Source organism: Elaeis guineensis, chromosome 11, assembly GCF_000442705.2.
Source record: "Elaeis guineensis isolate ETL-2024a chromosome 11, EG11, whole genome shotgun sequence".
NCBI lineage: Eukaryota > Viridiplantae > Streptophyta > Magnoliopsida > Arecales > Arecaceae > Elaeis > Elaeis guineensis.
Window position 1 is genome coordinate 108,844,374 of NC_026003.2, and position 12,687 is coordinate 108,857,060.

The window sequence follows — 12,687 nt, forward strand, 5'->3', positions numbered from 1 at the left end:
TGGGTCCTTAAGCTTTGAAGGAGTGGCATGCTGGAAGACAGAACTAGTCTATTCAGTGAGACGTACTTTCTTTGAAATTTGTGATCTAGATTTAGATTTTTGGGTACACAAATCCTTCAAAAATTTGGCATAAGCAAGGACCTGTTTGATGGCATCTAGAAGGGAAAGATTAATTTGGACTTGCTTAAACAATTCCAACATCTCGTCAAGTCTTCCTCCCTTCTTATCTGCAGGAATAGGGGCTTTCAGGGCATCCAGAAATGGGGCTTTAGGCAAGTAAGATGCTGGCTTAACAGGTTCTTTCCTCTCTTCAGATTTCTTCCTTTCTGTTGTAGCTGGAATTGGTTGCTCTTGTTGTTGGATTGCTTCAAGTTGATTTAAGATTTTTCTGCTTCTAAGGGTCATGATCGATTTGGCATGTTCGAAAAAAGTTTCAAGATCAATGGAGCTTTCAGCCATGTACTGACCTTTTGGGTTATTAATAGGCTGACTAGGTAATTTGCCTTCTTCCCTCCTACTGAAAGTTGTTGCTAGCTGACCTATTTGGGTCTCTAGCTTAGCAATGGATTGTGTGTGAGAGTTAAGGGTCTGAGTGTTGACTTCTAATCGTTCTAGTACTTTCAGAACTTTTTTCTCAAAAGTTGAGCTATGACCAGTAGTAAACAGTTGAGGAGCATTTTGAAATTGATGGTATGGTCCATGCCTATATGTTGGGTCCTGATATTGAGGTTGAGGTGTGGCAGGGCCAACCACTGGTTGTGGTCTTCAGAAAAAATTTGGATGGTTTCTCCAGTCGGAGTTGTACGTACTAGAATAGGGGTTGTTCCCTGGTCTATGAGTAGTTTGGGCTTGATGGACTTGTTCTTGTACATGTTCAGAAAACTGTAGTGCAACCGGACAATCATTCACACAATGAGTGGGGCTCGAACACAATGCACATATATCTTGTATCTGACGGGATGGAGAAGGTGACTGTCCCATACTTAATAATCGATCTAACTTTTGGGACAATTCATCTACCTTATGATGGATATCTATAGTATTTCCTACTTCATATATTCTACCTCTCTTTGGGTTTAACATGGGTTTATCTCTAATAGAGGCAGACATATGATGTAATGAATTTTCACTTAAAATTTTAAACAGTTGCCATGCCTCATCCCCACTTTTCAGCATGAATGTCCCACCACATGATGCATCGACCATTTGTCGATGTCTCTCCGATAAACCATCATAAAAACACTGACAAAGTTGCCATTTAGGGATAGCATGGTGTGGACATTTACGAATGAGGTCCCTTAACATTTCCCATGTCTCATGAAAAAGTTCACCCTCCAATTAGAAAAAACTAGTGATAGCTTTTCTAATTTGATTTATTTTTTCAATTGAAAAATATTTTTTGAGAAATTCTCTCTGAAGATGATCCCAAGTTGAAATGGTTATAGAGTTTAAGAAGTTTAACCAATGCTTAGCTTTGTCCTTAAGTGAAAAAGGGAACAGTTTCAACCTAAGGACATCATCGGAGAAGTTTTAGATTTTACTGTGGAACAAATTTCAAAAAATTTATCCAAGTGTTTATATGGGTCCTCGTTACTAAGTCCATAGAATGATGGCAACATTTGAATAATGCTAGACTTAATCTCATATTGGGTAGCTTCTACTGGAGGTGCTTGAATGTATGGAGAGTAAGTATACGAGGATGGAGTGAAATATTCTCTCAATGAGCGTGGAGGATTAGCCTCACCAGGTATAGCCATGTTTCTAACTCGGATAGTCCTAAGAGTCTTTTCTAATTCTTCGTCTAATGGTTGCAAGTCGGGTTTCAGTGATCGTCGACCTAACATGCAACTAAAAGGTCTATGTAGGACTATCCTAGTCTATTAAGGATTATTTTATTTTTATTTTTATTTTTTTTATTAAGAGAAGAAGAGAAGAGAGAAAAGAGTTCTAAAGAAGAGATCCTAAGAAGTCCTAAAACTAATAGAAGAATTAGTTGTGGTTAGATTTTAATTATAATCAAGTTAGCACATAGTGGACTCTCTATCCTAAAGTTACCATAGTTCTAGACAGCTCCTAACTATAGTTAGCCTTCAAGCTCTTAAGTCGGAGCTTGACTAACCAATTGGCCAGGTAAGTGTAAGGTTGGTGGGAGTCCCCCCGTTGCTTTCCTTGGACACTAATTAGATTGGCCAGATCAGCGAATGGAACCAATTAAAAACCACCTTCCTTCGGGCCCAGTCGTCCCGCAAACCACTTGCCTAGACACCAGCTAGCTGACCAAGTCTAACCTGGTTCAACTCTCAGGGTCACTTGTCCTAATGAGCTCGAAATCCTTAGGGGTCAACATCTAATTAATTTTAGATTAAGGTCTAGGTTATGCAAATGCAGGGAGTGATTTGTGGGCCAAGGAAGGGTGATCAAATCCCTACCTTATCTTAGTTAATGGGTTGCGCCCTTTAAGTTACTTATGGAGATGCAATATAAAGAAACAAGGTATCCAATCAAATTAGAAATTTTTATATTTGAGGTTACGCTATTTTAGTTAAGTATTATGAAATGTCAGTGGCTTTTTTTTTTTTAATTCAACCGTGCCAAGGTCTCCGGCAATGGTGCCAAAATTTGGTGCGTAGTCGTTGATAGCACCAAAAATAACTCTACTCACTACGTAGGTAGGATGAGTCGAGATCGTATCCTCAAGAATCTTGGGCTAAGTTGAGATTACAAAATAAAAAAAAAATATTATTTTGATTTAAAAAATAAATTATCTTAAAATTGATGTAATTAAAAAATAAAGAGCTCGGGAGTTTTGAATTAATTTTGTACTAGTAGAGTTGTATCTCTTTTTTTAATTAAATAAATATGATTAATCTTAAAAAAAATACCTATTATTTTTCGGCACGCTCCGTACCCGTAGATCACGGCGCATCTTCGAAAAGTACTAGGTAGACAACTCTTCTTTCCTCGGTATGCCCCATACCCGTAGATCACGGCGCATCTTCGGAAAGTAAAAGTTGTTCCTAATATTAATCTAACAGGAAAGCATAAATAAAAGTATATGAAAGAGAGCAAATAAAGAACTCATGACGATTTAAATAAAAAGCATAATCTTTATTGCATATAAAGAAATACAAGAAAGTTTAGAACAATAAATCATCTCTGTGTCGTTACAAAATTTTTTCTCCACTCCCGAGACTGCTAGCTTAGCTGCTCATGAAGTAGTCCCTTTCTATTCCTCTATGCAAGGCTCTAGAAGAATTTCTGGGCTCCCCCTCCAATGGAAGTACAAAAGCCTTTTTATAGGTGTTAGGTGGGAGGAGTTTTACATGATTTTTTGATGTGGGACTAAAAAAAATACTAAAGACTAAAAGATGGATGGATGAGATGGAAAGATCACAAACAGATTTCCAAATATCATATTTTTTTTCTTTTAATGAGCATCTGTTCGAACGCGTCTGCCAGCAAAAACTCCCCGCGCTCGCCTGCTTGCCGTGCCGCGCTCGCGCTCACGTCCGTCCGCACCCGCGCTTGCATCCGCCCGCGCGCCTGCCCGCGCGTCCAATTGCGTGAACCATACGTGAACACTCCTCTTTGTTTTTTTTTATTCTAAAAAAAACTTTTATTTTTTTACAATTACATCTATATCCTTTTAGTTCCTTGCATAGTATCTTCATTTTCTATAATACCGTATGCATCTTTCTTTTATTTTAATTTTATTTTAAGTTTAATTTTCTTCAAACTTGAGTCTTTTTGATCTGCAAATTGGACTCTTTGTATCGACGATCATCTTTCCTGTAAAACATAAAAAAAGTATCAAATTTTTAATAAATAAAATAAATTAAATATAATTTTTTACTTTAAATGACTTAAATTAAGTGTTTATCAGTCAACAAAGTCTTCAAGTAACAAATCAGCCATAATATAGATGTCTATTGATGACATGCCAGTAAAAAGTACTGAAGCAGATTGGCATATAGCCGATCTAGAAGAAGCATTTGGAGAATTTTGGAAATATCAAATGAAGCTCTATCCTAATAAATATGCTTTCAAAGTGACATCAAAAAAATTTTAGATTTCTTGTTACCCAAAGGGTAATAGAGAGGAATCTCAAAAATATTTGAGCATTATTGAAAATGAAGCATCTAAGTACCATAAAGGAGGTATAATGACTTATTGGTCAGGCGGTATCACTCAATCGATTTATTTTCAGATCGACTGAGAAATATCTCTCTTTCTTTAAACCTTAAGATAAATTCAAGATTTTAACTGTTTAGAGGAATATCGAGTCATTTTCGATGATCTCAAAATATATCTTAGCTCACCGTCATTGTTATCAAAATCAATTGAAGATGAGGAGTTATATATATATTTATTCATCTTATCTAATGTTGTTAGCTCGGTTCTAGTCTGAAATACTGCAAGAATGTAAAAGCTAATCTACTATACTAGCAAATTGCTAGAAAAAGTTGAAACCCGATATTCTAAAGCTAAAAATGTTGCTCCTAGATTGATTTTGATGATTACAAAGCAGATTGAAGGGATACAAAATTTTAAAATGAAAAAGTCCTTATGCTCTTCAAGGGCAAAATCGTAATTTCACTAAAATCCTGATTTGATAGTACCATTTGGTAGAACAAATGATTTGAAATCTATTGATGAAAATTTTATTGTGTTTGGACTTATATTTTTGAAGTTATGAAGGTTTGAAGTGCATGAGTCGACTCATGAGTCAACTCATGGCACTGTGAGCTGATTGGCACGCAAAAATTCTCCTTGGCACGCTAGTTTTCTGGCTTGGCACGACCTGTGAGTCGACTCATGAGTCGACCCACAAGGCATGAGTCGACTCATGAGTCGATCCCTACTAATTTGAGCCAAGAAATTCCAGAAAAGCATTCTCTGGTTTTTGCAACAGAGGTCGACTCATGAGTCGACCCCTGAAGCATGAGTCGACTCATGAGTCGACCCCTGCGACGGGAAATGTCAGCAACGGCTATTTTTTTGTCCGTTTTAATTGCCATTTATGCTTCCTAAAAATCCTCTAACGGCTCTTTATCTGCCTAAATTATTTTCTCTTGCTTCTAATGCTACAAAATACTTTAAATGATGAAAGAAATTGCAGATTAAATAGTGGATCAAACGTGAAATCAAATGTGAAGAAAAAAAGGAAGAAAAAGTGAAGAACAGAAGAGAGGATCCAAAATTTGCAAGAAAAAGCCTGAGATCAACGAAATATCCATAGAGAAAAAGAGAGAGGATCCACAATATACCAGAGAGATTGTGAAAGAGAAAAGGAAGATCTTTCAAGGAGAGAATTCTTCACGCCTATCGTTTCAACCTTGATCTAGAGATCGTTCAAAGCTTTCAAGAGATCTTCAATCAACAATCAACCTCTTCTCAAGCGTTCAACCGTTCATTCATCTTGAGAAAATCTGAAAAAGGGGTTCTTCATTTGAGTAAAGCTTTTATTGTTATATTTGCTCATTTAAGGAGCTGTTATTGTATTCATCTGTGCTCTGAATATTCTTACTCTTTGTGAGTTTTTACTCTTGTTTTTGGAGGATTTCCAAAACAAGGAAAGGTTGATCCGAACCTGAAATCGGAGTGTTTTGGATTTGCTTGTACCCGGGAAACAAGTGTTCTAGCTTGGGATAGCTAGGGTCGGAGTTTCCGACGTCTTGTATTCTAGCTTGGGATAGCTAGTGTCGGAGTTTCCGACGTTTTGTATTCGGGTTGAATACAAAGGATAGTGGATTGAAATTCCCAAGTGGGATCTTGGGGAGTGGATGTAGGTGCATGGTTAGCACCGAACCACTATAAATCCTTGTGTTTGTGGTGTGCTTTATCGCTTTATCTTATTTCTTTATTATATCCTTGCAATACTACTTTAGGTAATTAATATTGATTTAAAGCCATTGTTTTGTTCTTCATAAGTTATTTGTTGGGCTTAAAATTTTTAGAAACCCAATTCACCCCCCCTATTGGGTTGCATAGCTGGGCAACAAGTGGTATCAGAGCCAGTGCTCTAGCCCTTCTTTGATCTAACAATCAAAGAGCCAAAGATCTATGGCAACCCATGTTGGAACTTCTCTAGCTGAGGGGCAATCAACAAACCGACCTCCACTTTTCAATGGGTCTAATTACACCTATTGGAAAGCTCGGATAAAGATTTTCATACAAGCACTCGACTATGATATGTGGAGTATCATAGTAAATTGTCCTCACACACCCACCAAGATTATAGATGGTGAGGAGTCAACCAAATCCGAGAAAGAATGGGATGAGGTTGACAAGAAATTGGCACAATTAAATGCCAAAGCTATGAATGTTCTTTATTGTGCACTAGATGCTAGTGAATTTAATCGCATTTCTACTTGTGCATCTGCTAAAGAAATATGGAATAGGTTAGAAGTCACCCATGAGGGAACAAATCAAGTAAAAGAGTCTAAAATAAACATGCTTGTACATAAATATGAATTGTTCAAAATAGAGCATGATGAGTCCATAACTGCTATGTTTACTCGTTTTACTGATATAATCAATGGTTTAAAGAGTCTTGGCAAATCTTATACTAACAGTGAACTTGTAAGGAAGATTCTCAGGTCACTGCCAAGAACTTAGGAAGCCAAGGTGACTGCCATCCAAGAAGCAAAGGACTTGAACACTCTACCTCTAGAAGAGCTTCTTGGATCCTTGATGACTCATGAACTTAGCATGATGCAACATCAAGAGGATGAAATCAAAAAGAAAAGAATCATTGCCCTCAAATCCACAACTTCACCTGATTATGAAACAGATGACTCTGAAGATGAAGATCAGGATGAGGAGATGGCTCTCATCACCCAGAAATTCAAGAAGTTTCTAAGAAAAAGGAAACAGGGGATGAGAAAGAAATTTACAAAAGGGGATCAAAGCATAGAAAAGGAGAAAGATCAAACCCCTATATGCTACGAGTGCAAGAAGCCAGGACATTTCAGATCCGAATGTCCTCAATTGAAGAAAGGTCCAAAGAAATTCAAAAAGAAGGCAATGATGGCGACCTGGAGTGCGAGTGATGACTCAAGCTCCGACGAGGAAACCTCAACCGAACAAGCCAATCTGTGCCTGATGGCACATGAAAATGAGGTAACTTCTGAATCCACTAGTGAATTTACTTTTGAAGAATTGCATGAAGCATTCTATGATTCAATTGATGAATTAAAGAAACTAGGGAAGAAAAACAAAGAGCTGAAATTGGAAAATCAGTCCTTAGTGAAACAAGCTGAAATTCTTTCAATTGAAAAATTCACATTGATTCAAGAAAATCAAAACTTTAAGGATGAAATTAACAGGCTGAAATCTATAGTAGATAAGTTCACCTTAAGTTCAAACAAGCTAAATATGATCCTTGATAATCAGAAAGCTATATATGATAAGGCTGGACTTGGTTATAAACCCCTGAAGAAACAAAAATTTTTGAAGGATATTTATGCAAATTATTCAAGCAAAAAGCCTACAAATATTACTTGTTTTAAATGTGGAAGAATAGGACATAAATCATACACATGTCTAATTAACAAATATGCAAACACAAAGAAAATATGGGTTCCAAAAGGAACCATTCTGACTAACCTGAAAGGACCCAAGAAAGCTTGGGTACCTAAGACAGAAACTTGATCTGTGCTTGCAGGTGTGTCTAGCATCCCAAGAAGGAAATAGGAAATGGTATCTTGACAGCGGATGCTCGAGACACATGACTAGTGATGAATCACAATTCATCACGCTTGATGCTAAGGATGGAGGGATGGTCACCTTTGGAGATAATGGCAAAGGAAAGATCATCGGGATAGGTAACATTGGTATCACTCCCTCCAAATACATTGAGAATGTTTTACTTGTTAAAGGTTTAAAGCATAACTTACTTAGCATTAGTCAATTCTGTGATAAAGGGTATAAAGTAAGTTTTGAATCATCTGTATGCATTGTGACGAGTCCTATTAACGATGGCATTAAATTTATAGGACATAAGCATGGCAATGTTTATATGGTAGACTTGAATGATTTAACTAAATTAGACATGCAATGCCTAGTTTCCTTAAATGCTAAAATAAATGAGACTAGTTGGCTGTGGCATCGTAGACTTGCACATATTAGCATGCATTCTCTTTCAAAATTAATCAAAAAGGATTTAGTTCTCGGTTTGCCAAAATTGAATTTTGAAAAGGATAGAATTTGTGATGCATGCCAATTAGGTAAACAAACTAGAGTATCATTTAAATCCAAAAATACTATTTCAACTTCTAGACCTTTAGAGCTCTTACATATGGATTTATTTGGACCAACTAAAACCACTAGTCTAGGAGGAAAACGATATGGATTTGTAATAATTGATGATTACTCTCGTTTTACTTGGATTTTCTTTTTAGCTCACAAAAATGAAACTTTTCAAATTTTCACGAAATTTCATCGAAAAGTCACTAATGAAAAAGGGTTTTCAATTCAAAATATTAGAAGTGATCATGGAACAGAATTTGAAAATTATGACTTTGAAAATTTTTGTGATGAAAATAGAATTGGCCACAACTTCTCTGCTCCTAGGACACCCCAACAGAATGGGGTAGTTGAAAGGAAAAATAGAACCTTAGAAGAAATGGCCCGTACCATGCTCTGTGAAAGCAACCTTCCAAAATATTTTTGGGCGGAAGCTATTAACACAGCATGTTACATTTTAAATCGTACTTTAATAAGACAATTTTTAAAGAAAACCCCCTATGAACTTTGGAAAGGAAGAAAACCAAATATTGCCTATTTTCATGTTTTTGGTTGCCGATGTTTTGTATTAAATAATGGCAAAGAAAAACTTGATAAATTTGATGCAAAATCAGATGAAGCAATCCTTCTAGGTTACTCCTCCACTAGTAAAGCATTTAGAGTGTTCAACAAAAGAACCTTAGTAGTTGAGGAGTCCATACATGTTGTCTTTGATGAATCTAACGATCCTCCTTCAAGGAAGAATGAGGGTGTTGATGATGCAGATCCACTAATAGAAGGTATGAAGGAGATCACTCTGAAAGATTCAGCAACTCCAGAAGACAAGGATCAAGAAGATGAACAAAATGAGAAAGGTGAAGAAATTCAAGAACAACCTCTAGGTACAAATGACTTACCCAAGGAATGGAGGTATGTTCACAACCACCCTAAGGAATTAATTATCGGTAATCCTATGCATGGGGTAAAAACACGTTCTTCACTTAGAGATGTACTTAATCATTGTGCTTTTGTATCTCAACTTGAACCTAAAACTTTTGAAGAAGCTGAAAATGATCATAACTGGATTAATGCTATGCAAGAAGAACTCAGTCAATTTGAAAGAAATAATGTTTGGACCTTAGTGAAAAGACCTAAAGATTATTCAATAATTGGCACAAAATGGGTCTTTAGAAACAAGTTAGATGAGCATGGAAATGTAATTAGAAATAAAGCAAGACTGGTTGCTAAGGGATATAATCAAGAAGAAGGAATTGATTTTGATGAAACTTTTGCACCTGTTGCTAGATTAGAAGCCATTAGACTTCTACTTGCTTATGCTTGCTTTATGAAATTCAAACTATTTCAAATGGATGTTAAAAGTGCATTTTTAAATGGATATATTTCTGAAGAAGTATATGTAGAACAACCCCTGGATTTGAAAATCATGCTTTTCCAATCATGTCTTTAGATTAAATAAAGCTTTATATGGTCTAAAACAAGCATCTAGAACATGGTATGAAAGGCTAAGCAAATTTTTACTAAATAATGGTTTCTCAAGAGGCAATGTAGATACAACCCTATTTATTAAAAGAAACCAAAATGATATGCTAATTATACAAATTTACGTTGATGACATAATTTTTGGGTCTACTAATGAATCCCTTTGTCAAGACTTTGCTAAGCTTATGCAGGGAGAATTCGAGATGAGCATGATGGGAGAACTCACTTTCTTTCTCGGACTCCAAATCAAACAATCAAAAGAGGGAATCTCCATCACCCAAAGCAAGTACACCAAGGAACTACTCAAAAGATTTGGAATGGAGAACTGCAAACCTATTGGCACACCAATGAGTCCCTCAAGTAAGCTTGACAAGGATGATGAAGGTAAAAGCGTAGACTTAAAATACTACAGAGGTATGATTGGCTCATTATTATATCTAACTGCAAGTAGGCCTGATATCATGTTTAGTGTTTGCTTATGTGCAAGATATCAATCTAATCCTAAGGAATCTCATTTGAATGCTGTTAAAAGAATCCTTAGATACTTAAATGGTACATAAACTATAGGGTTATGGTACTCTAAGGACTCACAAATTAATTTGTTAGGATATTCTGATGCTGATTTTGCTGGATGTAAATTAGATAGAAAAAGCACAAGTGGAACTTGCCAATTTCTTGGAGTTAACCTAATCTCATGGTTTAGCAAGAAACAAAATTCGGTGACACTGTCTACGGCTGAGGCCGAATACATTGCAGCCGGAAGTTGTTGTGCTCAAATCTTGTGGATTAAGCAACAACTCGAAGATTTTGGAATCAAACTTAATGAAACTCCAATAAAATGTGACAATACAAGTGCCATAAATCTATCTAAAAATCCAATACAACACTCAAGATCTAAACATATTGAAATAAGACATCATTTTATAAGAGAACATGTTCAAAACAAAAATATAATTCTTGAATATGTTTGCACTGAAAATTAATTAGCCGATATCTTTACAAAGGCCCTTAGTGAGGATAGATTCTGTGAAATTAGGAGAAATCTAGGAATTCTAGATCCATTTGCCTAAACCTCTCTTAATTATTATCAAATATTCTTAGAGCTCAATTTTCAACAACTATCCTGGTTCCAAAAGCTCAGTTTTATCTCTTTAAAAACTTATCATTGAGCAAAATTCCTTCTTCCAAAATTTTGAATTTTTCTGGAATTTATTTGTATTTTTCCTGAATTTTGAACTTCATGAGTCGACCCCCATGAGTCGACTCAATGGCAAACTTGTAAATCCCACCAACTTCCATCGGGTTCATTGTTTTTAAAACGGAAAAACCTGTTTATGAGACGACTCATCTTCTCGTCGTTCTTCTTCCGAAAGCCATCCTCTCCAAACTTCTGTTTTGCTCCAAATCCAAGGATCAATTTGAGGCAATTCTCCTCCTCTCCACCAAAAATCGCCTCCTTGAAAAGGACTTTTCTGTGCTTTCTCGCAGTGATAGGCGCGGGTGGAACGTGCCCTAGAACTTCACCGTTCATTCAAAATCCACTTCTTTTCTCCACCAAAATTCTTCTTTACTCTTTTTGATCCCTCCTCCACTGAATTCAAGTCTTCTTGTCTGCTACTTTATTGGATATGGCTCCAAAGATGAAACTTCTCCAAAGGAGGAAATCAATCCGAGAGCCTGAGGAAATTGTCCGAAAGAAAAGGCATGCTCAGTCTTCCACTGTTCCCAATCCAGTTTCAGTACCTGCTCAAGGTCCCTCTCAATCCTCCATAAGCCCCAGTGTAAATCTTCTTTCTGATAGAAAAGTAGAAAACGGGAAAAATATAGATTTTCGGTTCTTTGAGAAAGAAGGCTTTACTTTTGCTACCAAGATCAAAAATCAAGGATGGGAACTTTATTGCTCTCTTAAGGAAGTCACCTATGTTGATCTAGTCAGAGAGTTCTACCAGAACCTAATTTATGGAAACGGGTCTGTGACTTCAACTGTAAAGGGGATTGACATCTGTTTGGATTCTAGGATATTGGGAGAGATACTTCAGTTGCCTAGTGAAGGATACTCATATATGGAACTCCCAATTAAAGAAGAAGGGATCAGAATTATCTTAGGAGAAGCTTTTTCAGGAAGTTTAAACAGATTGGAAGCAAAGCTACTGTCCATTGAGATGAGGGTCCTGCATCAGATTGTGACAAAACTATTCTTTCCTAGGAGTGGTAGACATGACTTACTATCTGGCAGAGATGTATGTGTCATGTTTCATATCATCACTCAGACCCCCCTAAACCTCCCTGCACTTATGATAGAGGCCATGAGAGAAACTTTGAACAGATCCAAGGCACACTTGCCTTATGGTATGGCCCTTACTAGAGTATTTAGGAGGTTTGGAGTTAGCTGTGAGGGGGAGACACCTACCAAGCTCTCACATGTGGACACTTTCAACCAACACAGCCTACACCGAATGGGAATTACAAAGACTGTTGGTGGTTGGATCAAGGGCTCTGAAGAAAGAGCTGAGGAGAGAGCTGAGGAAAGAGCTGAAGACAGAACTGAAGGCAGAATAGAAGAAGAAGGTCCATCTTCTCCTGTACATGATTTCAGGACAGCTTCACCAGATACCCAGTTCATTCCTGATACTGAGCCTGGCCCTTCTGAGTTTACTAGGATGCCCACACCAGTGTATCAGCCAGAGAGCAGAGCACCTCCATCAGAGTTCAGACTGGCTGATGATCAGATCGAGCATATATCTCAGCGTGTGGCTTCTTTGTTGTCTAGCCAGTGGAGTAGTACTTCTTTTGCACCTGGAGCTACTTCTTCTGATCAGACCATTACTCCCCACATCTCCACTGTATTTCAGATGATTTCAGATCAGTCCATCAGGATACAGCAGCTTGAGGATACAGTCTGGAGACTTACTGGCAAAGTTCTTGACTTGCAGGGGCAAGTTCTTGCATTGGCCCATCCCC

The 12,687-nt window shown here is 37.1% G+C and overlaps 1 non-coding gene across 1 annotated transcript; it reads left to right on the forward strand.

Moving 5' to 3' along the window:
* The first annotated feature begins 1,264 nt into the window (after nucleotides 1–1,264).
* On the forward strand, nucleotides 1,265–1,370 carry LOC114914647 (small nucleolar RNA R71). Its single transcript, XR_003802186.1, has one exon. It is a non-coding gene; the product is annotated as a small nucleolar RNA R71 (small nucleolar RNA).
* The last annotated feature ends 11,317 nt before the right edge of the window (nucleotides 1,371–12,687 follow it).